Here is a 25,979-nt window from a genome sequence, read left to right as displayed (position 1 = left end):
ATATTGACCAGTTTCTGTTAATTGTCAACTTACTTCTAATAACTTTGGGCACATGTAAGTAACTTCTGAAATGCTAAATATTATTTTTAATATAATTCAGTACAGTAATAGAACATCTTGGAGTCTTTTCTAATTTACTTTTCATCTGAGCTATTATTAATTACAATGGTGCTTGAGGCCTGAGGAGATAATTAACAGTCTTTGTAAGTGGGAAAAAGCGTTCTATGGGCTGGAATTTCTGCCAGTTCATTTGGCAGAAGTGGAACTAATTCCAAACATGGGGAAGCCAATGACTAATACTTAAGCAAGTTAATGATTTTAGCCAGGATTCTTTTTGGCTGTCTTTTAGACGTTTGTAACTAGGGTCCATGGACCCCTAGGGACTGTATATATGAGCCCTAGGGATCCTGACCCCACGAAACTGCATGCAAAAATGCCTGGGTACAAATTTCCTTTGTTTTTTTTTTTTTTGCTTTAGAAGGTCCAGTGCTTTTATCAGATTCCCAAAGGAGTTAACCACTTTCCTACAGGAATACCAGGAGAGAAACAAAATAATTATAGCCCAAAGACTTAAATTTTGTTTTTGTATCCCATCTATGACATTTCCCACCTAGGAGTTTTCCTCTTGTATCTTCACCATATGTCATGAGGGACAGTTTCCTTACTATTTTCTTGGAAGGAAGGGGTAGAGGAATCTTAGGAAATAGAAACCATCCCCAGAAGGCAACCCAGATCTTTTTTACCATCTGCATCCTCATCTGGGCTAGTTGCTTGCTGATCTCATATGTTCACTTACTCACCATTCATTTGACTATCATTTAATATAGATAATTAATAACTATAGCAGCCAGAAAATTCCCTGGCCAAAGTAGATGCAGATCTGTGATTTTGAATGACTATTCCTGGAACGAATACCTATATAGTTCTGCTTTCCTCATCCCTTCTATCTATCTAAATTGTACCATCTGTCAAGACCCAGCTCAAATCCCTCTTCCCCAGTGAAGTCTTCTTTAGTAGCTAGACACAGAACTCTTTTGTCCACTTCATGATAGTACAGCATTCTTTGAGACTGTATCAGCCATTTTGCTACTTAGTTATATTCAGTTTAACACTCCTTTATACAAGGAGAATGAATGGTTCACATGTGCATGCTGTCATTCAAGCACAGTGACATGAACAGAGCAGGCACTTAAAAATCATTGTTGAACAAATGCAGGGAATGGTCTCAGTTTGTCAACATTATTCTCCATATTTGAGAAGTAAAAACCCTGCCATTCTCAATTTGCTTCCCTCAGCACTTATCAGTAGGTTTAACCACATTGATGTCCGATGAATTCACGGAAGTAAAACAGTTGGCAAAAAAACTGGAGTGTGGCACAGAACTTGTGACTTCTAGGGAGAATGACTGAGTCAGCAGCTGACGTTGCCAATTTCTTCTGTATCCATTGCAATCCAGTAGCTTCTACATTACGGATTCATCCAACAGTTTCAGTGGATAAGAAGCGTTTGAATTTTCAGCTTTGCTGCTGGGAGTCGTATGGACACCTTTAATCGCCAAAGAATGTGTTTCTGGACATGATATGAGCTAGATGTTGAAGATGTTTGCTCACCGAAATCTCATTAATTCAGAAGCATATAGTCATCATCCACCATTGAAAATGCAGACTCACACTAAATGACTTAACACTTGAAGTACAGCAGACACTTTCACCTGCTTTATCTCATTTGATTTTTATAAGAGCCCAGCAAGATATACAAGTGAGTTGCTCAAGATCATTTAAGGACTTCATGACCTTTCCAGTAGACTAGGCTACCATTTGATTCCATATATCCCTGCCTATTAAACGCCAAGTTCAAAAGGAAAATTCTCTTCTCCTGAAAATCACCATTCCTTGGCAACTGTATGATATAACTCTACCACGTTAAAACAACAGAATGAAGATAAAGCACAGACAAAATTAGATTTGACAACCTAATGGAGCACCCTTCTTTTTTATTTGAAAATAACATTATTCAAGCATCATCATTCAACAGTCTTGAGTTTCAGCAAATATGCGACATGTTTATTTGGCATTTGAAGGAGAGTTGAAACCACCAAATTACACGGTAGAAGGCAACATGGAATTCCACTTTGATTAGTTATGTTTCCTACTGGCCCTTGGTTTGAAAGGCCTCTCTAAGATTCCAGTAGACAGTACCTTATATATTCCCTTTAATTGTTGAGAAACAAAAACTTTCCAACAATCCAACTTTATTACATTTTATTATATTATTTATTACACATTTACTTATTTTTTGGTAGTTCTCATTTTACATAGGCTTGCAAAAGAGTTTTTTAGTAAGTCCCTTGGCCTGGATAGTTTAGGGTCTTCTGCCTGAAGACAGCTTATTTGAGCTTAAGAACTCCCAATGCTGATTGCCCCCTCTGAGGTATTATTTTCCTAAAGCTTATGGACAAATGAAAAACAAAACTCTTATAATCCTATCCTTTTTGTACCTGTTATTTCTGCCAGGAATGTCTTTCCTTTTCATCTAGTAATGTCTAAATTATCCTCATGACCCATGTTAGGGCCTAAGTGAAGCTCATTGATTCCTACAAGCAAAATTAGCTTTTCCTGCTCTGTGTTTCCACAATATTTTATTCATTCTTTTATCCTATGCTTGCTGAATTCTACTGTGGACAAAGAATGTCGCCTGCCATATCAGTAAACAAAGGATGTTGCAGCCATCAAGCCAGCAGCCACTGCAGCCACCCCCAACTGTGCCTCCTGAGGGGATTCAGGATGGGGAAAAGTGGATACTGGCCCTAGATAGTTAAGGTGCACATCAAGGAAATATTTTCAATGAGCCCAGACTCTTGCATCTTCCCATACATAGAAAAGTGGTAAATTCATTAACTTGAGATGTCCGGGTTTTCTTTAATTAACAGTAATATTTTCATGTTCCTACTATTTGTTTTTTGTTTTTAGGTTTTTTGTTTCGTTTTGTTTTTTGCGAAAACTCCTATATATCCTGGCTCCTCCCTTACCTCTTTGGAACAGTCCCTCAGAGCTATCTAAGAGGCTGTCTTCTGGGCTTAAGTTCTCGGAAAGTCTGCCAAAAAAAACATAATTCTCAACTTGTAGGTGGTGCATTTTTTTTCGGAGGACACTATTAAAACTCAGTGTTTACTTCTCTGTTTCCTCATATTGACCATGAGCAACTTGAGGTCAGGACTGATTTCTGACATCTTTTTGTTTCCCACATTGCCCAAGGCATCATCACTCCTTTCTTCACCCCCATATAGCATTGATCAAGTGTCAGATGTCATGTTAAGGACCTTACAGAGGTTATTAATGAGGCAAATAGTGTTATTCCAATTTATACTGTTGAGAAGGAAGAGATTTTCCTCTACTCTTCTAGGTTCTTCTGGCTGGTCTAAGAATTAAATTCACATGGAACAGACTGACAGGAGAAAATCAAACAAAGTTCAGTAACACGTATACATGGGAGAGACCCAGGAAAACTGAGTAACTTGCCAAAATGGCTGAAATCCTCACCTTAAATATCATCTTCAGCTAAAGACAAAAGAGGATGTTGGGGGTAATGGTTTGGGGCTTCAAAGGGGAAGAAGGCAATTGACATGGACATGGAAAAGGAAATGTTTGGTAAGCAAATGTTGGCTGGGCCAGGCCAAGACAGTGGGACAGAGGGTGAACTCTGATCTCTAGGCCCTGTTCCCCCACCACATGTAGCCCATATTCTTTGCAGATATCTCTGGAGATAGCTCTATTCTGGGAACAGGCCCTTTATCTAAACTTTTTAGGCAGTTAGGGGAAAGTCAAAGTTTCTTCCTCTTTTGGGCCTTCATTGTTTTCAGCTCAAAATAATCCACATGCCAAAGAGATATTTAGCAGTGGCAAGTTTTGCTCCCCTACAATACTCCGAGAAAAACTTTTCTAAGATCATTCAACTACATGGTTGACAAGTCTGGATTTTAAACTAGAAAAACATTTTTTTGGAATAAAATTCACTTAACATGAAATTAACCATTTTAAAATCAACACTTCAGTGACATTTAGTTCATTTACAGTTTTGTGCAACCATCACATCTATCTAGTTTCAAAACATTTTCATCACCACAAAAACTCTTCACCCATTGAGCAGTCAATGTCCATCCCCCTCCCCTACCCCTGGCAACAAGGGATCTGCTCTCTGTCTCTAGGGATGTGTCAATTCTGGATATTCATATAAATGGAACCATGCAAGATAAGACCTTTTGTGTCTGAAAAGCCTGCATCTTATTTCAATTCTCCCTAAATTTAGAGTCCATTCCCTTACTTACTACATTTTTTGGTTTTACATGATAGTGTTAGCGCAAGTTCCTGTGCGCCACACACAATGAGGTCAAATGGAAGCATCGGAGTTTGGAACAAAGAAAGGTTTATTGCCAGGCCATGCAAGGAGATGGGTGGCTCATGCTCTAAAAAACACTGAGCTCCCTGAAGAGTTTCAGCAAAGCATTTTTAAAAGCCAGGTGAGGAGGCCGAGTCGCAGAGTATGTGATCAGCATGTGCACAATTCTCTGATTGGCTGATAGTGAGGTAATAGGGCGATGTCACAGGGGTTAACATTATCAGTCCTTAGGCTCCAGGAGGCCTGGGGCTATGTGCTCATGGTCATCAAGTGATAACACCTTCCATTTGGTGGGGGGGTCTTCACATCTATAAAATAACTCAGGAAATGTGCATCAAATACTGTTATCTAGGTACTTCAGAGAGGAGCTAAAGCAGAGGATATGGGGGAAAGCCCCATAGGGTCCTACTCAGTTATAATAGGTGACCACTGTATATTGGATGAATAAATGAAGGCTTATAGAGAAGACACCAATCAGGCAACTTATTTTCTACTTAACCTAGTTATTTATGATTTGATTTACCTTCATAAAAGATCCTTTGGGAGCTTTTAAAGTGTCAGTCTAAGGGACAGCAGCTTAGTGGTAGCTGAACAGAATGGCAGGTGGTAAGGGACACACATTTGCAGTTGGCTCTCTATTCAGGGTCCATGTTACTTCGAATTGACACCTACAATCGATTTACTCATTATCACAGTTTTCGGATAAATGCAGAGGAGACTAGGTGATTGGAGTGAAGCTCACCAGCTACATTGTATGTGAATGGATTGTTATCAATTTGGTTGCCAGGACTAGAGGCTGGGCTCCTGCAGGGGAAATGAATGCAGGTTTTCCCCAGCAACTACTTTTCTCCAACATGTGAGCTATTTTTTGGACAAAAACTGGGTTGGGGGAGCCGGTTTCTATGGGCTGCCAAGAAGATTTAAGAAGTGCTTCCTTGCTTGAAGGCAGTTTGATTTGTTAGTAGGGCTGTTAAGAGTGTTGATTTTCTTTCTTTTTTTTTTTTTTTTTGGATTCACAATGTGGGAGGTGACTTTTGATACTACTTGAAAAGTAATTAAATGCATGACATTTAATCTTTAATGACTGACTTGTCTAGTTATAACTAAGGAAATTCCAAATAGATAGTTCTTAGTTTCTGTCCAAATGCACATTATTTTTATATTCCCTACATGCAGTGTGTCTCAGGAAGCTTTCTTAATGTCTCTGTTTTTATTGGAAATTTAATTATACCTTCACAGATATGACAGCAGAAAATTAGTACACTTAACTCTTAGACCATCTTAGTGCTCTTTGGGACACTATTTCAAATCTGACACTTCATGTTTTGTGGTACCAAGAAGGGAAATTCAGTTTTAGTTACATTTATTTCCAGGAAAAAAGGAAATAAAATGCAGGGTCATAATTTTAAATGGTTTTCTATTTATGTATGGATTTGGGAAAAGGACAATTATCATCACAGTTTTAGGCATGGCTAGTTGTTTATATATGCCTATCTGTACTACTGTACATATAGAAAGGCCTTACCTTTTACTTAAGTTCAAATTTTTATTGTGAGGTTATTGTAGATTCACTTGCAATTATAAGAAATAATACAGAGAAACCCAGTCTACTTTTCACATAATTTACCCCAATGTCTTGCAAAGCTATAGTACAGTATCCCAACCAGAACACAGACATTTATCCAGTCAAGATACAGAACAGTTCCATCACCACAAGGATCCCTTTGCATTACCCATTTATAACCACACTCACCTTCCCCCAATCTCCATCTGTAATCTCTAGCAACCATTAATCTGTTCTTTCTATAATTTTGGAATTTCATTATTTCTATATAAATGCAATCATACACTATGTAACCTTTTGAAATTGGCTTTTTTACTCATTATAATTCTCTGGAGATTCATCCAAGTTGTCGTGTGTGGCATTATCTTTTATTTGGAAACCAAATTACAGACATTTTATAAGCAAAAATGAGATAATTGGAAATAAGCCTCAATATTATTGTTTTCCAGAATTTCTTCATTATAAACCAATTTTTAAAGGGAAATTAATCATATTCTTTACGCACATGTGTCTAATCCATCCTTCCATTACATTTCTGTGTGACACTTATTCCAGGAACATAAACTCTTCAAGGGCAGTGACCATCCTGTGCTTACCCATAGGTATTGATTTTCTGTTGTGGACTGCCCTTACCACAAAATCAAAAAACTACAAAAATAATCTGAAGGTTTGAAAAGTGGCAAGTTGTGTTTGCTGTCATGGTTGACACTCAAGAAGAAGAATCTGTTAAGGGTCATTTATCATGTGTAGTTTTCCACTGGGACTGTAAAAATAGATCTAAGGGTCTTAGTATGATATATGAATTAAATAAAGCAAGGGATAAAAATGTAAGTTCTGTCCCCCTACTATTTTTAAGTCAATCAAAAGGTTTTGTTGAGATTATGTGGATAAACCAAATGCAATACAGAGCTTTCAGATTCAGCAGATTCACTAGTTATTTCCTGTGTTCTGTTTTCTCAGCTCTGTTTAATAAAGGCACTATATGCCTTGATTAATAATGTAACTGGTTGAAAACTTAATTTTCCTTCCTGGAATAGCATGTAAAAGGAAATACTGTCATAGGATTAAAATGGCTTTTGTATGCTTAAGGCCAGGTTTTCAGGCTGACTGTTCAGACACATACTGCACCATAGTGTAGTGGAAAGAATAGGAGATTTGAGATCATAAAGACTTGGATTTGAGTCCCATATCTATAGCTTACTAACAGTCTGACGTTGGCAAGATACTCCAAACCTCAGTTCTACACATATGATATGGGATATTCTTAACATTTATCCTATTCTAGTGTTATCCCCATTTCTCTGATGTTCTTTGAAGCAACATTTCTTGAAAGAGTTGCCTAGAGTTTTCTGTCTTCCTTCACTTCCTCTCAGCCCACTCAGAAATGTTTCAATATCTGCCATTCTAGTGAGATTTATCTTATCAAGGTCATCAAGATTCAGCTTGATCTCAAAGTTTCAGCTTGGCAACTGTAGCCTGTCTAGAGGACCGATAGGGCCAGGTCCACGAAGGGTCTATTTGCTTGAGAAACTGTGTGGCATCTTGGCAAAGAACACTTCTAGTAGAAGGAGAGCTGTGCTTTTCAAATGTTGTCCAATGTCAGTTTGGGAGGGGAAAGGAGAAGATGAGGGAAAGATTCTAAGATCTACAAATTGTCCTCAAGCCCAGCTCTCAAAGACCTGAGTCCTGGGGTGTGAAAATCATCATAATATGGTGATAAAAGATAGAAATATAAAAAATGTATCACTCAAGTCTATGTAGGATATGAAGAGCAGAAACCCCTGGTGTTTTGTAGTCTATGCATGTACTAGAGTATAACACCTAAGTGCTAGGGTGCAGTACCTAGAGGGACAAGATGGGGCACCTTCCTCATCTGGGGTGACTTTGGAGCACAGCATTGCAGATACTGGAGCACAGAACAGATAACAGCTGTGTTGAGTCAGAACCATTTGGAGTGCCAACAGGCCGTCACTCTTTAGTGCCTGGTAATCAGTTTTGCTAGCCTTGTGTTTGTGACATGGTGGTATTACTGTGGTCATTTCTGTTATAGGTTCAACTATAGCAGCTGGAGCAGGAAAGGACAGGAAAAAACGGGAGATGCCATATGGGAGCCAAGAGGGCTAACTGACAAGCACACAGGAAACACATCCTTTGACATTTCCTAGAACTCTCTCTAAGGAATTTGGGAAGGAGCGAAGATGACGTTGGCTTTCTATTTAATTGAAAAAGAAATCTGCAGTCCTTCCCCTGACTTCCCAGGATCTGCATAACCTAACCTGTACAGTACTTACCTCTCTAAGCTCATCTCATACAACCTTCTTCGTCCCTTGTAACATTCCATTCACCTTGTCCTTCTTTAGGTTTCTTGAACATGTTAAGCTTGTTTATACCCTGTGGCCTTAAACTCTCAGTTTATGTGCCCGGGATGCTCTTCTGACTGTCCTCTTGTCATTCATGTCTCATCTCAAATGTCGCTTCTGCATAAAGGCCTAAACTAAACACCCCATCTAAAGTGCCTCCCTTCTTACTTCCTCACTCTGAAGTTAATCTCTATTATATTTCCAGGTTTTGTTTTACTACATAAACTTTTTAAAACTGTACCTGCTTATTATCTGCTTCCCTCGCCACAACTGTAAAGCTTAACGAGGGCAGGGTTCTTGCCTGACCCATTCAAGAGAGTACACCCAGCACTAAGAACAGTGTTTGATAAGGAACAGGCACTCAATAAGTGCTTAATAAATAATTACTTATAACTAATAATTATTTTGTATATGTTATAATATACAATATAAATGTGTTTGATATATGAAACTATGTATTATCTGATTGCATAGTATAGATATATGATTATAAACTTGATCATTTTATGGGTTGTGCTTATAATCAATTATAATTGATTAATAATTAATTTTAAATTAATGGGGTGAGTATTCATGGTATACTATGAATACCATGAATCCCAATATTATGTGGATGCTTTTTTTTTTTTTTTTTTTTTGCGGTACGCGGGCCTCTCACTGTTGTGGGCCTCTGCCGTTGCGGAGCACAGGCTCCGGACGCACAGGCTCAGCGGCCATGGCTCACGGGCCCAGCCGCTCCACGGCACGTGGGATCCTCCCGGACCGGGGAATGAACCCGCGCCCCCTGCATCCGCAGGCGGACTCCCAACCACTGCGCCACCAGGGAAGCCCTATGTGGATGCTTTTGATGTCATAGTAATGAAGTGTACTGCTATCTGGCTTCTGCCTAGCTTCCTGGCCAGACTGAACAATGAGCTCCTCCTTGTGTCTTTACCATATGCTGTCCCTCTTCACTGAAAACTCTTGCTTCCTTATCCCCATGCCTCCTCTGACTGACTCAATTTTAGTCAGCTTTCAGCTGAGATATCACATTTTTAGGAGACCTGGGTTACACATACAGAGAAAGATTCCTTGCATCCATGTCATGCAGATAAAGAGCTCACTTGAATATCCAGACTTCCTGAGCTATCCTGCCTAGTATAAGGTCACTTTTTCATTGGCTGTACCTCTATCCACTCGACTTGTCAAGGGCATTGTTCTCTTTGCTTCTGACCTGGTTAGCTTACAGAGTCCTGTGTTGGCTCCTCTTCTTGTGTCTTAGAATCTTTTTCCAGATGTGAGAATAGAAGGACTTTCACCAAACACAGAAATGACTGATATCAGTGCCATGAATGGCATTACTTTCTCTCTGATGTCTCTGATCTCTTTCATCACTTGTCTTTATATCTGCACACTCTACGTGTTGCCAACAGGACTCTTCCCGATAAATAGAGATGGCTCTCTCTCCTTTTAATGGAAAGAGAAGAGGTTGTTTATTTGCCCTCTAGAGGGATCCCTATCTTCTCTGGAAGTTGTGCTTCAAGGGGATCCATTTGGAAATTTGAAACAAATATTTTCGTGTTTCATTTCCTGGTTTCCTTCTTGTGGGGAAAAGCAGGATCAAAGGGACACTCTGCCCCAGGGATTGCAGCTGTGGCTTAGGGTTCTGTGAAGCAGCTACCTTTTAACTCTTTTCTCCCTCAGGCTTTATGATTGCACGTGAATCTGTCCACTATATAGTCCTTGGAGCTTGACAGATTTACTATAATAGCCTTTGATACAGTAAGACCTTGATGTGCAAATGAGAGTTGATTGGCCATGAACTGAATTGTTCCACTGAGGCTGATGACCTACCTTGTAATGCTTCCTCGAAGGGCATCCTTATCTTTGTAGACTCTAAAATCTCTAGACAGTTTCTGGACACTCATTGATGATGTTCATGATAATGTTGATGATAGCAACAAGGACTATGTTGATAATGAACATTTTTACTCACTAGGATGCAACCTTCATGAGAGCAAAGATTTTTGATGCTTGGGTTAGTTGTGTACCCCAAATGCCTAAAACAGTGTCCAGTATGTAGCCTAGAATCAGCAAATATTTTTGAATGAATGAATGTGCATGTACTACGTACTAGAACCTGTGCTGAACGTCTTACAAACAAACACTTTCTTTGTTAATCTGCATAGCAACATCATGAAGTGCTATTTATAAACTCATTTTACAGATAAGGAAACTAAAGCTTAGACATGTTAAAGATGGCTTTTCCAAGAACTTAGAGCTAATAAGTGATGGAAAAGGAATTCAAAACCAAGCAGTAGAACTTCACACCTTATACCCTTAGCCTCTATATTCTATTTGGAGATTGATATATTTTATGTCAATAAAATGCAAATTAAATGAATAATTCATAAAGAAAGCATTTTGGTTTTAGCATAAAATGTTTATGTGTGAATATGTATTCTGCAAACTAGGAAGGGTGAGTAACCTTGGGGACAGGTGTAGGGAAAGCTCTATAATCTCTTCAGGTTACATTGGTTGCCTCTCAAGAGAATAAAATATCTTCCTCAAGAAATTCAAATTCATTCAGAATGTTCTGTGTACCCGTTGTCTGTGAGAGAGGTTTGAATTGTGTTTCTAGTGCCCAACTAAAATTAATAATTAGTTCAGAGTATAAAGGTGCAGTAATGGCTCTTCAGTTAAAAACCTATATGTTTTATGGTTTCTCAGTTTATTGTTCAGTGTGTATGTTTTCCTGTACCTTAGACTTTTAGTTATTATGTTTAATCTGTGAATTGTGTAGCTAAATGCTTCATGTGGAATCTTTACTCTTGAGAAAGGCTCTGTGGTGTACTGTTTGAAAGCGTAGATTTGGGAACTAGAATTTGAATTTTGTTTCTGCCCCTAACTATTTGACCTGGGCAAGTCACTTCATCTATCTGCTGTTCAATTGTTTTATCTGTGGAGTGGGAAAAACAATAGTATCTACTTGTCAGAGTTGTAAGATTAAAATGAAGCAAATAATATGAATCACTTGAAATAGGTTTTGATATGTAGTGAGAGTTTAAGAAATTGTCTATGTAACTTTTTCTCACCAAATTCCCGAGGAAGACTAGTATTTTATACACCATGCATTCACATTCATTCTCTTGGACTTTGATTATAAAAGTAAATCAGTACCAACCAAATAGAAAGTGCACTAGCTCTTGAGCCAAAAAAAAATAAGATTCAAGTCTTGGCTCCATATCTTTTGATCTCTGTGATCTTATACCTTTGCAAGTTGGGCATGCTTTTCTTAAGAATTACATTTTCCCTGCTATGGGATGGACACATGACAAGTTTGGACATATGCTTTCATTTTTAAGGTCTTTACATTGTAGGGGAGGAAAAGTTTCTCCGCTACCCTCTTAAGGTCTCTGACTGGACCTAAGAATTAAGCTGACATAAGACAGATAAACAGGAGAAAAGCATAACAAGTTTTAATTATTTTTTTATATGTTTATGAGAGTCTTCAGCAGAAAAATGAAGACCTAAAGAAGCAGTTAGGGTTGAATGCTATATACTGAGCTGGACAAGGAGAGTAAATTGTGTAGACCTGACAAGGCAAAGGGTTTAGGCTAGGGTAGTTAATTTGGTGGAGAAGTAACTAGGAAGATAAAGGTTAGTTCAACAAGGTATGTTTGAGCAGATTTTTTTCGACCTCAGCTTCTAATCCGTGGTGATAAAAATGTCACATTCCTTCTCTTGTAGGGAGGACATCTTTCACAGGGTAGTCTCATCTCCTGCTTTTAAGAAAAAGAAGGAAGGTCAGAGTATTCTTTTTGTATTTGCTGATTTTCAAGGGCTTTTAACTCAAAATAGTTAATATGCTAGAGTGGCATATTTTGGGGTGATGTGTTCTGAAGTCTTTCACAATGCTTCATTATTCCACATACCCCATGGAGGAGCTAACCGTTTTAGGGAACTTGAACCCCACATTTGGTGGAAGTGTCTTCCTTACCTGGAGTTGCTGAGGAAGAGTGCTTTCACACAGGAAATGTCTTTCAGGAGACTTGTATAAAAAAGTACTATGATAGGTGTCTTCTTCCCCAAGATCTTGAGTTGAGTCAGGAGAAAAAACTGTATTTAGGAAAAGTATTTGTTAACGAACTGATAGGCCTTACAGGTTGTCAACTCTATGCTCAGCTATTGGTTACAGCAAATAAGGTAGTTTAACTGGCAAAATAAAGGAGCTACATTCAGAACACATGTCAAGAAATATGATCTTAAAATCATCGCTGCCCAGTACACACTAGAAAATTGGTTGAGAGGAGCAGTACTTGACAAGAACTGTTTTGAGGATATATATTCCCACTATTGCTCAAGATATACTAAAGAAGGTGCCATAATTAAATTAAACCAGTGAGGAGCTAATTACCTGGCTCATTTTGTCAGAGCTCACCACAGATCTGTTTTCACTGAGGTTCCCTTTGGGGATTTCATTTTATAGGAGGGGCCCCAAAGAAGTAGCCCTTGGAAACTCTTGTTTCATGTATTGTGAGGATGTTTGTTAACTTGCAGTGTATCATCTGTGGGAAGACTCGAGAGAAATTCTTATCTGATCTCTGTGTCAAGTGCAGTTGCAGTTCTGAACAATTGATCTGGGTACTATGAACTTTAGCCGGCTGAATTTCCCTTTTTTACAGTGACTTATGGAGAGCTTAGAGCGAAGGTGATGACCCACATAAGGCAAAATAAAGTCCATTATGACATGCACTTCTTATTATGAACCTTAACCCATTTTATATCCTGATTCTAGATATTCTCTCCTCTTTCATCCATGCTTTTAATCTATGCTCTCTTGTTATATTTTATTTTTTCTTCCTGGCATAAATTGTTTCCCATTTAAGGTGAGAAATAGGTAAATACACATATTTTAGCCTTAAACAAACAATTAACTCTTCTGGAGAGAGTTTATCATAATAGCATAGGCTCATGAATCAGAAATATTTGGTTTCTGAGCCTGACTCGTCTACTTACCAGCTGTCTCAGTTTTTGCATTTTAAATGGAAACTGATAACTGTAGCTACTCCATGAGGTTGTTGTGAGGAGCAAATTAGCTAATACATATAAAGTGCCTGATACCTAGTAAGTGCTCAATGGAAAGTACTATTATGATCTAAGTACCTTTTCTCATGAATAAAGTGGTGATAACAATACCTATTCTATCTAATTTTCAGAGTTATTATGAATAGTTAATGAGTTAATTAATGTAGATATGCTTTTTGAATCTTGAAAATTGTACAGTGCTCTCCCTATGAGTTAGACATATATATGTGTTATATATGCATGTATGTATACACACACATAAGTACATATACACACATATGTACACAAACACTATACATGTGAGTATATATGTATTATATTTATACGTATATATGTATATATCAATACTTAATGTTTGCAGCTGCAGATGTAAGCTTCATGAAGACAGAGACCTTGCCTGAGTTCTTCAAGGGAATACACCCAGCCCCTAGCATCTAGCACCTATAACAGTGTTTGGGATAGAGTACGCACTCAAAAAATATTTTATGAATAATGAATGATTGCTGGACCCCATATCCAGAGTTTCTGATTCTGCAGGTTCCTGATGGTGTTGTTGCTGCTGGTTTGGGAACCATCTTTAAGAGCTAGGGGCTTAGTGGAAAAGGTGAAGTCTTTGGAATGAGACACATCTGGATGCAAATTTGGGCTCTGCTGCTTGTATCTATCTACAAGTTATCTATCCTGAGATTTACAAGTTATCTATCCTCAGATTCAGTTTACACATCTGCAAAATTAAGATGATGGTGATATCTACCTCAAAGGATTCCTGTGAGTTTTGAGTGAGATGAGATACACAAAGTCCCTCACCTAGTGCCTGGGATATACAGAGTTGGTGCTCAGTAAATATTAGTTTATTTTCCTTTCATTTTAATAGACAATGATTTTCTCTTTTTATCTTCTTCTTTTATCTATTAAAAATACTCTGCGTGGGTTTTTCTCTATAAGCAGGTTAATTGATTTGAGGGTAGAGTGAAAGCAATTGTATTGGAGTTTAATTCATTAAGCAGTGTTTGTTCACATTTAATGTCTGAAAGTAGATTGCAGATATATGTAAATAGGTCTTGATAGGTAAGAGGTTAACTTTAAAAATATCTCTAGAGAGCTCTTCCAGATGTTGTCTAAGTAATGACAAAGCGGGTTTACATCAACCACATTATCCTTAAGCTGTTTATAGATTGAATGGGTAGAGTGAATGTGGAGTCAGGAGAAGCTCTGTGTCATCTTGGTGAAAGATTTTTAGACTCACTTAAAATACTTTAAAAAATTGAAACTGGGGATTCCGTGGTGGCACAGTGGTTGGGAGTCCGCCTGCCGATGCAGGGTTCACGGGTTTCGTGCCCCGGTCCGGGAAGATCCCACATACCGCGGAGCGGCTGGGCCTGTGAGCCATGGCCGCTGAGCCTGCGCGTCCGGAGCCTGTGCTCCGCAGTGGGAGGGGCCACAACAGTGAGAGGCCCGCGTACTGCAAAAAAAAAAAAAAAAAAAAAAAAAATTGAAACTGGGTGATTTTCTATTCATAAACTATCTAAGATTTCTGCCTCACGGGACCAAATCTGTGATGGAATTTGGACTCTGGAACTTCTCCATGGTGTCAGATGGGGCCAGTCTGTAGCTGAAACTACATTCTTGCTGAACTTCCCTTCCCCTTTATTATCCTGCTTCCCTCACATCGCTTCTTCTGAGAGCACCTCACCCCACAAGAAATCACTTGAACAAGAATACCCACCTCAGACTCTGCTTCTTGGGAACTTGACTATATACAAAGCTTAAAAATTTTTTTTGACTGTGTCATTTAAATTTTTAAAGATACATTGACAAAAATTGTATATGTTTAAGGTGTACAACATGGTGTTTTAATATAAATGTACTGTAAGTAATAATTACTACAATCAAGGTAGTTAACGTATCCATCACCTCACATAGTTACCATTTAGTGTGTGTGTATGTTGAGAACACTTAAGATCCACTCTTTTAGCAAATTTCAAGTATACAATACATAATTATTTACTACAGTTACCATGTTGTATATTAGATCTCTAGTATTTATTCATCTTCTAACTAAAATTTTGTACCCTATGACCACCGTATCCCCATTTCCTCCACCCCCCAGCTGCTGGCAACCACCATTCTACTCTCTGTTTTTCTAAGTTTGTCTTTCTTAGATTTCACATACAAATAATACCATGAAGTATTTCTCTTTCTGTGTGTCTGGCATACATATGTAGATAAAGAAATTGTAAATATCTCTCTCTCTATTTAGATATATTTATTTATTTATTTTTGGCTGTGTTGGGTCTTCGTTGCTGTACGCAGGCTTTCTCTAGTTGCGGCGAGCGGGAGCTACTCTTCGTTGCGGTGCGCGGGCTTCTCATTGTGGTCACTTCTTTAGTTGCAGAGCACTGGCTCTAGGATTCAGTAGTTGTGGCACATGGGCTCAGTAGTTGTGGCTCGTGGGCTCTAGAGCGCAGGCTCAGTAGCTGTGGCACATGGGTTTAGTTGCTCCGCAGCATGTGGGATCTTCCCAGACCAGGGCTCGAACCTGTGTCCCCTGCATTGGCAGGTGGATTCTTAACCACTGTGCCACCAGGGAAGTCCCCTCTATTTAGCTATAAATATTAGAACTTCAGTGACAGATTGTTTCCATATTTTGGCTATCGCGATGAACATGGGAGTGTAAATATCTCCTTGAGATACTGATTTCACTTCCTTTGGATATATACCAATAAGTGGGATTTCTAGATCATATGCTAGTTCTATTTTTAGATTTTTGAGAAGCTCTATACTGTTTTCCATAGTGGCTGCACAAATTTACATTCCCACCACCAATGCACAAGTGTTGCAAAAATGTTCCCTTTTCTCCACATCCTCTCAACATTTGTTATCTCTTGTCATTTTGATGGTAGCCATTTTGACAGGTGTGAGGTGATATCTCATCGTGGTTTTGATTTGCATTTCCCTGATGATTAGGGATATTGAGCACCTTTTCATGTGCCTGTTGGCCATTTGTCGATCTCCCTTAGGGAAATGTCTGTACTCTTCCTTTGCCCATTTTATAATTTTATTCGTTTTTTGCTGTTGAGTTGTATGAGTTCCTTACATATTTTGGATAGTAACTCTTTATCAGATAGATGGTTTGCTGGCATTCTTGTGGTGGCAGTGGCACTGGTGTTTGGGGTGTAGGCGTTCATAGTGACAGGAGAGCTGAGGTCCTGGACTCAGCACTACATGGAACTAGCTCAGCACCTGGGGCCTGGGGCACTGGTGCACCTGCTGTGGTGGTGGCACCAATGTCTGAAGTGTGGGCATGTGCACATCACCCATGGAGCCAGGGTCTGAGTGACTCAGGCCCCGAGGGAGGTTAGACATAGCAGCGGCACAGAACTAAGGCTGCCAGGTTGCAGCGGTGTCCTGGGCCCCCGGGGCAGGGTGCAGTGGCAGAGTGGTCCCAGGGATGAGTATCAACTGCAGCTCAGGCTCAGGTGTGGAACATAGTCAGCAGCAGCTCAGGTCTGGGAAATGGCAAGGCACCCTGCTTTCTTGTTCTCAGAGAGTTGTATGCAGCAGAGACTCAGACACAGCTTTTATTCCAAACATTTCTGACATTTGCAAGTGCTCTTTGCAATCATTACTAAATTTTTAGATTATGTTTTGTGGGCTAGTTTTACTTTGGATAATACCCAGGTATTTAGAGCCAACTATGAAGAATACAATGTGTAAGAAAATTGAGTGTTGCTCTTGCTTTAGTGTTAATAGGAAAATATGTTGGCTATGTCTGATTTGGGGAATGGATTTTAAACTGGGAAGTGTAGCTTATTTACTTATATGCCAGAATTCTGATATATGTTGAAAACCAAGTCCTGTTACTTGCTAACATTTCATGTCTCTGTTGTTTCATGGTTATTAACTTGCCAGTTCTAAAAGTATTTTCTAAATGGTTATAAAATGATATTAGCCTAATAGTACATTAAAGTCGTGTTTCCTTCCCGATTAGGAGGAAATGCAGTATGTAGAAAGATGAGTGCCAGCCCAGTTCTTTCCCTGTTGATAGGGAATCAAGCTTGTCGCTTTGCTTTACACACTTTCAAAGTTCGTCCAATCCTTAAATTTCAAAACATCTCCAAGATAAGCAATTAGCATGCTTAAGCATTGTTGATCTTTTTAAAATAACTTTCAATATTTGACAACAGACATGAAATAAACATGTCTTTAATATGTTTATTTTTAAACATGTTTAAAAATAAACATATTTTTAACATGTTTAAAGGTATTTAAAATAAAAATTTTCATGCTTTACTGGTATTTGTATAATTATTTAGAAATTATCTTCTTTAGAAATGCCATCATCTTCTTTAGAAATGCCATCATCTTCTTTAGAAATGCCACTTGATTCAGTGGAATGGGCCCCCATCCACCAGGTCTGTAGCAGAAGAGCCTAGCCTCCAGCCATTGCTGTTAAGACCAGGAAGAGCCATCTGACCAGGCTGGACCAGTCACATTATCCTCTGATTTTCAAATTTGGATAGGGAAATTCTAATTTTGTCTGGTTAAGTGAAATGGTTGAAAACAACTTGTGACTCATCCAATGGCCATCTCTCCCAAGCAGACCAAGTCCCAGTTCTTCCTGAGTCTTTACTGCATTTTGCTATTAGTTTCCGTGAAATTGTTCTGATTCCTTATGCACCAGAATATAGCTGTTCCTCATTTTCTTTCTCTTTGGGAGGATGAAAATGAGGATCATAAACTGTACATAGACTTGTAGTTGAGGGTGAAAATTTGAACTGCGCACACCAGAGGGTCCTAATCTTGAAAAATGAGAAGTGACTAATGTTCCATTTATATTAGAGTGTTCCCTTCACATTTTCCTTTTTTTATTTAATTGCTTTGGAATTTGCCTGTTATTTGCAACCTAAAATTTATAGTTAATATTCAATAGCTCTGGCAATGAAATTTATTTCAACAACAACAAAAAGTTATAGCGAGCATAGTAAAAACTACAAAATATATTAATATTTTCTTTTTGGTTCATCAACTTTATTTTTTTATTTTATTTTTTCCAGCTCTATTGAAATATAATTGACATTTAACATTGATTAATAATTTTAAAAAGCACAAAACATCAAACAATACCAACCCATTAAACAGCATGCCTGATGACTAACCAACCTGTCTTTTTGCTTGACCACTTCTGATAGAGGAGGGATTGCCTTACAAGGCAGCCTATTCCATTTTCAGACAACTCTAATTGGTAGAAAGTTCTTTGACCCTTCCTCTTACTGAATTATGCTCTGATCTCTGGAAAAACACCTTTTTGACATGTTCTGCACTTGGGATCTAATAGAATTAGTATACTGATTGTTGTCTTAAGCACCTTTTCAGATATTAGAAGCCAACTGTTGGTACCTGCCAAGTCTTTCCTCCTCTGGTCTGTATATCCCACGTTATCCCTACTGCTACTCATATCAGAGCATTTCTGGACTTTTCACTATCCTGTATACAGCTTTCTATCTCTACCTACATATCCATAAATATGGCTATGCTTTAATATTTTTCACCAGTTTTGGAAGGAATTCTGAAACAAAGTGAAAATCCTGCACACGTTTACAAGTTAATACATAAAATCTCAGCTTAACTTTTAATACTGCTGGTGTTTCTTTGAGGCAGAAAAGTCCACACATTTTTCAAATAGTTAATGAAAATGTATAAGATTTTGCTAAATTTTCTAACATCAGCCTTAAATCTACCACAAATGTGTATCTGCATTTTCATGCATATTTCGTCATACATTCAATTACTGCACTCATTTCACACATGAAAATTGATGTGTCTTTAAATTAGCTAAGCTATTTGAAAATATGATCCTTCATGTTTACTCTCCTGGCAGAGAGAAATACTATACTGGATCATCTCTTATTATTATTATTTTTTTTGCGGTACGTGGGCCTCTCACTGCTGTGGCCTCTCCTGCTGCGGAGCACAGGCTCCGGACACACAGGCTCAGCGGCCATGGCTCACGGGCCTAGCTGCTCCGCGGCATGTGGGATCTTCCCGGACCGGGACACGAATCTGTATACCCTGCATCGGCAGGTGGACTCTCAACCACTGTGCCACCAGGGAAGCCCTGGATCATCTCTTGATGAGAAGGCAAGAACATCTAGATGACATTTTAATTTTTTTAATTTATTTTTTTTAAAGAGTATCCAGTTTTCTTTTTCTTTTCTTTTTTTTTTACATTTATTCATTTATTTTATTTATTTAATTTTTGGCTGCGTTGGGTCTTTGTTGCTGTGTGTGGGCTTTCTCTAGTTGCGGCAAGCAGGGGCTACTCTTTGTTGTGGTGTGTGGGCTTCTCATTGCGGTGGCTTCTCTTGTTGCAGAGCATGGGCTCTGGGCACATGGGCTTCAGTAGTTGTGGCTCGTGGGCTCTAGAGTGCAGGCTCAGTAGTTGTGGCACACGGACTTAGTTGCTCTGCGGCATGTGGGATCTTCCTGGACCAGGTCTTGAACCTATGTACCCTGCATTGGCAGGTGGATTCTTAACCACTGTGCCACCAGGGAAGCCCAAATAATGTGTTTCTAATTGCCAATGTTAGTTGTTTTGTGCGGTGAGATTTGGAGGATTTTTTTTTTTTTTTTGCTAGAAAATGAAAGAATCTGTGCTTTTCATTCTTGATGCTGCTACTATATCATTTTTACAGAAACATTAAACTGAATTTTCTTAAAAACAGTAGTGTGAAATAAAGATCGGCAGAGTCTTCTAGTTGAAGAGCATTGAATGGAAGTCAAGACCCAGTTCAAGTTTCAGATCTTCCTCTACTGAGCAGTGAGACCTTAGGCAATGCAACTGAACTCGATATAAATTATTTTTCACATTAGTAAAGTGGTTCATTCTAGCTCTAAGATTACTACAACTTCATAGATTCACCAGTACATTTTTAGCCTGAGTTTTGCCAGAAAAAAAGAGCATGAGAGAGAAGCTTTTGTGCAGGCTGTTTTTTTAAGGATGTGATCCCAGGGAAAAAGAATGGGAATTCAGTGAGTGTGAATTGGGAAGGAAGGAAAATAGTACAGGCGTATGACATTGAGCTAGTTATGGTTGGGGGCAACTGTAGCTTCATCCCACCAGGATCTTCCAAGTTGCTGTGTAGAATACATCTCAGAATTTTTCACCCATAAGACAGAAAAAGGAGTATTGATTCAAAGCCAGTTTCCTGAACTGGGCAAGTGTTAATACACAGGCAAGATTGGCATATAGCACACTACTGTATATAAAATAGGTAAACAACAAGGACCTACTGTATAGCACAGGGAACTATATTCAATATCTTGTAATGAACTAAATGGAAAAATAATCTGAGAAAGAATATATATATATTCAGTATATATATATGTATAACTGAATCACTTTGCTGTACACTTGAAACTAACACAGCACTGTAAATTAACTATAGTTCAATAATTTTTTTTTAAAAAAATGGCGTATAAAATGCAGGACACCTAGTTAAATTTGAATTTCAGATAAAAACATTTTTTTAGTATAAGTGTATCCCATATATTGCATGGGGCATACTTATACTAAACAGTTATTCACGGTTTATCTGAAATTCAAATTTAACTGGGTCTCATGTATTTTTATTTGTGAAATCTAGCAACTCCACCCATGAAATGTGAATACTCTCACACTTCCAATTGTGCATGTATGAGTACAGATGTCTTGCACTACAGCATCAGAGCAGCCCCACTACAGAAACCAAGAGGTACAGAGTACAGGTTCAGATGCTGCCAAGGTGAGATGCAAGACACATGAATCTCTTGGTAAGGAGATTCAATGGTAAAATCTCGTCTGCGTAAGTATTTTTGTCTTTCTTTGTTGTCTGTTCACCCTCCAATGAGCACTTTTTCCATTCAGTATTAGAGATGATAAATTATTATCCTTTTCCTCGAAATGCACAACCATCAATGCACAGTCAATTGTCAGGAAGAACTTCCATATTATTTCTGAACTCACTAGATTCTTCTGTTGCATCCATTATTTTCTCAAGGTGTATGACTTATAGATTCCTGCAGAACACTTTTACTGTCTGGCCTAGGAGGTCAACCTACCAGAAGAACTATCATTCCCTTGATTTTATTTTTCCTTGCAAGGTTTATACATAGTTCTTTTAGGGACTTTTGCCCTCACCCCCTCGGTCTTCCAGTACTTTAACTCTTCTACAGAAGTGTGGCTTTTTATCATCATAATCTGAAAACCCTGTCTTACCTACTACTTCCAAACTCATATGCTATGTTTTGGAGTATAATGGACATTGGCTAGTAAGAACATGTCTCTTTTAAAAATCAGGGACTTATTTTCAGTAGTCAAGCTGAATCAACTATAAATTCATTATGTGTATTTAAAATTCAGATCTGATTTCATAGATAACCTAGAAAGTATTTACTGTAGAAGATAAAAAATTCCAGTTATTACAGAGCATCTGCCCTGAGCCAATAGACTTTGCAATATGCATAGTGCCAGTAAAATGTCTTTTATAGATATTGTTACATATTTCTGCATTATTGCTATTTAATGGTCAATGAATTATTCCCCCCAAAAGTAATTTGTTTTAGTGAGAGAGCGTTGGCCTTTGGTGCAATAATTATGCCATTTCATAAGGAATCTATTTGATATAACTGTTAAACTAGTATTTCCATTAATTATGCCAACCTATTACCATATTCTATCAGCTTAGTTTCAGCAATGACATTAAAGTGTATTTTGTGACTAGATGGATGTAAGACTACAAGAGAAGGCCCATATTTAACCATATTCCATATCACTTAGCATCCTGCAATTAATTAATGCCCATTAATGTGTGGGTTTTTTGGAAATGAATGGACAGCTATTGTGTGATAACACATTATATAAATTGCCGCACTATAAACTAAATGAGCACTTTAAAATAATGTAATAGATATTTGGATTCCAAATTATAATGCCAGCATGATGCTCTACTCAAGGAACATGGCAGGCTGAGATATGGCTGCTCTCAATGCAGTACAATGTTAACCTAGACCTCCAGTCACATGCCTTGACTGCATCCTCCACCTGGGTGTGGGCTGGAATTTTGAGTTCAGGAGAGAAAAAAATTATAAAATTTCCAGCTGACTCCTAGCTGTCCAGTTCTGACATGGCAATGTTTTACCTTTTTTCTTTCATTCCCTTTACATTTTTTTCTTTCCTCTACCTTTGGCTGCCTTGTAAACTATCAACTATCAATATTATTAATATCTTTGAAAACTGGATTCTTGTTTACATACCATCTTTTAGCTTTTTAAAACTTAGCACCACAGCATGAACATATGTTCATATTCTTAAATAGTCCCCTCAAAGCAAGAATTTGAAGAGCTGTCTAGTATTCCATCATATATATTCCATATGTTCTTTTTCCATTTTCTTGGCACCATCTCCTAAAAACTATATGTCAGAGTTCTTAGAGCCTTGAATATACTTTGACGAATTGTCTCTGAGAAAAGTTTCATTAGTTTACATCTAAACCAAAAGTCCTTGGAATTGTGAGTGCTTGTTTAGTCCCATCAACCAAAATTGTGTTTTAAAAAGTCAGGAGCTTTGGAATAAAACCAGTCTCTTGGACAAGACTAAGGTATTACACAGTTTCATTTATTCTAAAAACATTCCAAAGAGATATCATTGTAGTCATCTTAGCCCTGGTTTTCAGGCCCAGACCTGCTATTGAACCTGTGAAACCATGTTTGGCACATCTGAACAATCACAGCAACTGCTATCTTAAGATATTCCCTGATAGGAGAGGAAGATGTTCTCTGGTATCTTTCTCTTGTTCTACCACCTTAGCCTAATGCACCTCAGTAGGGAGCCTAATAGAGCTGTGCTGGCCTCAGCCTGATCAGTAGATGAGGTGAGAGGCAGTTTAATAGAGTGATTCTCTTTAGTCTGTCAAATATGGGTTAAAATCAGGGCTCTGCTCCTAAGCTGTTTGACCTTGGAACCTTCACATAACCCCATCTGAGCCTCACTTTCCCTGTCTATAACTCAGGGGTAATACCTGACTCACAAGGATGTTGTGAGGATTAAATGAACTAACTTTTTACAATATGATTGGCCTTTTATAAGCATTCGATGAATGCTAGCTGTTGTTACTTATATTATTATTATTATTCTACTCCCAGATTTGCTATAGATCCCATGGGCAATTGGGCAGAAGAATTTGAATGGCTCTGGGAAAATCCCCTCCTTACTGTTGACACAAAAGAACAATATGGGAGGGACTTCCCTGGTGGCACGGTGGTTAAGAATCTGCCTGCCAGTGCAGGAGACACGGGTTCAAGCCCTGGTCCGGGAAGATCCCACAAGCCGTGGAGCAACTGAGCCCGTGCGCCACAACTACTGAGCCTGCTCTCTAGAACCCGCGTGCCTAGAGCCCGTGCTCTGCAACAAGAGAAGCCACCGCAGTGAGAAGCCTTCTTACCACAACAAAGAGTCCCCGTTCGCCACAACTAGAGACAGCCCATGCACAGCAATGAAGACCCAGTGCAGCCAAAAATAATAAATTTATATTAAAAAAAAGAAGAACAATATGGGAATTGAATGCCAAGAATGAATCTCCTCAATTCCACCCCTGGAACCCTCAGAGCATTTAAGTACAGTTTCTCTTAGCTACTTTCTATGACCTGTTTGCATGGCTGTGCTCTTCACTGGAGCATGAGTTCTTTAAAGATAACTATGTTTGGCAACTGTGACCCATTCATATATCTCTCTCTTCTTCTAGGTGCTAGGTGGCTTTTCCCATATCAAACTGCTGTTGCCATTCTAATGTTTTCTCTCTCTCTGTCTGTCTCTTTCTTTCCTTCCCTTCAGCCTCTTGTGTTCTGTATGTGTAGTTAAATTATTCTTCTTTGTGTGAACTGAAGTTCGGTTTGGAACGGTAGGTAATGAAGTTTGGGCCAATCGGGCTTAGTCATATAATGCAAATCTTTCAATAAGAGAATGTGGTGCTATAAAGCAGACACTGCACCACACCTCAGATTGAAGAAGCTGCAGTTTATCTGGAATTTTTAGCCTGGCTTCTTATCTTCCTTTTTCAAGTCTATCAAATCATGAATGAACTCATCATGACAAGTTTGTCTTCTCTCACAGCCATTGACAAGAAGGCCACTACCCTAGTCTGTGCCAAAATACCGATTTATTGTTAAGAGTTGCCATTAATATTGTACATCTTCTACCCTGATGAAAAATTCATGATAGAATTTGGTGTTCATTTTAAAGGTAAGGAGATTATTCCACTGGGACCTAATCGGTGTACTTGAGTTATATCAGATCAATACATCAACAAAATCAGCCAGTCATGCTGGCCAAAAAGAAAGTTCTGTACTTATACCTTTTCATTTTGCTTTTAGCTTTCAGAAGCAATAAATATACAGGAAAGCCTCGTTTTATTGTGTTTCACTTTATTGCACTTGGCAGAATTTGTGTTCTTTACAAATTGAAGATTTATGGCGACTCTGTGTAGAACAGTCTATCATTGACCTTTTTCCAACAGCATTTGCTTACTTCATTTCTGTGTCACATTTTGTTAATTCTTGCAATATTTCAAACCTTTTCATTATTATTATATTTGTTATGTAATCTGTGATCAGTGATCTTTGATGTTACCATTGTAATTGTTTTTTGTTTTGTATTTTTTAGTTAAGATATGCACATTACTATTTTAGACATAATGCTATTGTACACTTAATAGACTACAGTATAGTACAAACATAACTTTTATATGCACTGGGAAAGCAAAAAATTCAGGTGACTGACTTTATTGCAGTATTAGCTTTATTGTGGTGGTCTGGAACTGAACCCGAGATATTGCCAAGGTCTGCCTGTATAGTAATAAAGCATTTGTGCATTCAGTTAACCTTTCATTCATTTATCAAATATGTGTTGAACCCCTACTCTGTGCCAGGCAGTGTTTTAGTCACTAAGGAGCCCTTATTGAAGAAGATAGACAAGGGACTTGCTCTCCTGAAGTTTAAATTCCATTTGGGAGATATATATGATCAGGAAACTGATAAACTGACTTTACAGATGGACAATTGCCAAACCGTATATAAAAGTAGAATTTTGACCCTTAATATGTAGCAACTTGCATAGGAACCAGCTCCTTATCTACAATAAACAGCCCAGGAAGCCAGCCTGCTGTAAGTGTGACTGGTAGGAAGTCAGGCTGCTGTCTCTAGTAATTGACCCCAAATGTCCAAGACTTGACTAATTAACTGACAAGTTCCCTTATTTTGCCTCTACTTCCAACTTAGGACCAACCAGAGAAAATCAAATATATACCCATCATCAATCACATAACATGCCCGGCTTCAGGTTACCATCCAGCAGCTTCCCCATGCCAACAGCTTCCAATCAGGTCATACCAGAAGTCTGCCGTTTTTGCCACTACAAAGCTTTCCCACTCCTCTCTCTGACTTTCAGTCTCTGACAAAACACGAATGATGGTGGCCGACTCCCTTGCTTATACTAAGCTCTGAATAAGTAGCCTTTGCTTTTCTCATTTGGGTGGTCTTCATCTCTTTCCGCAAAACAA

The sequence above is a fragment of the Lagenorhynchus albirostris genome, chromosome X (assembly GCF_949774975.1).
Source record: "Lagenorhynchus albirostris chromosome X, mLagAlb1.1, whole genome shotgun sequence".
Classification (NCBI taxonomy): domain Eukaryota; kingdom Metazoa; phylum Chordata; class Mammalia; order Artiodactyla; family Delphinidae; genus Lagenorhynchus; species Lagenorhynchus albirostris.
This window is presented reverse-complemented; position numbering follows the sequence as displayed.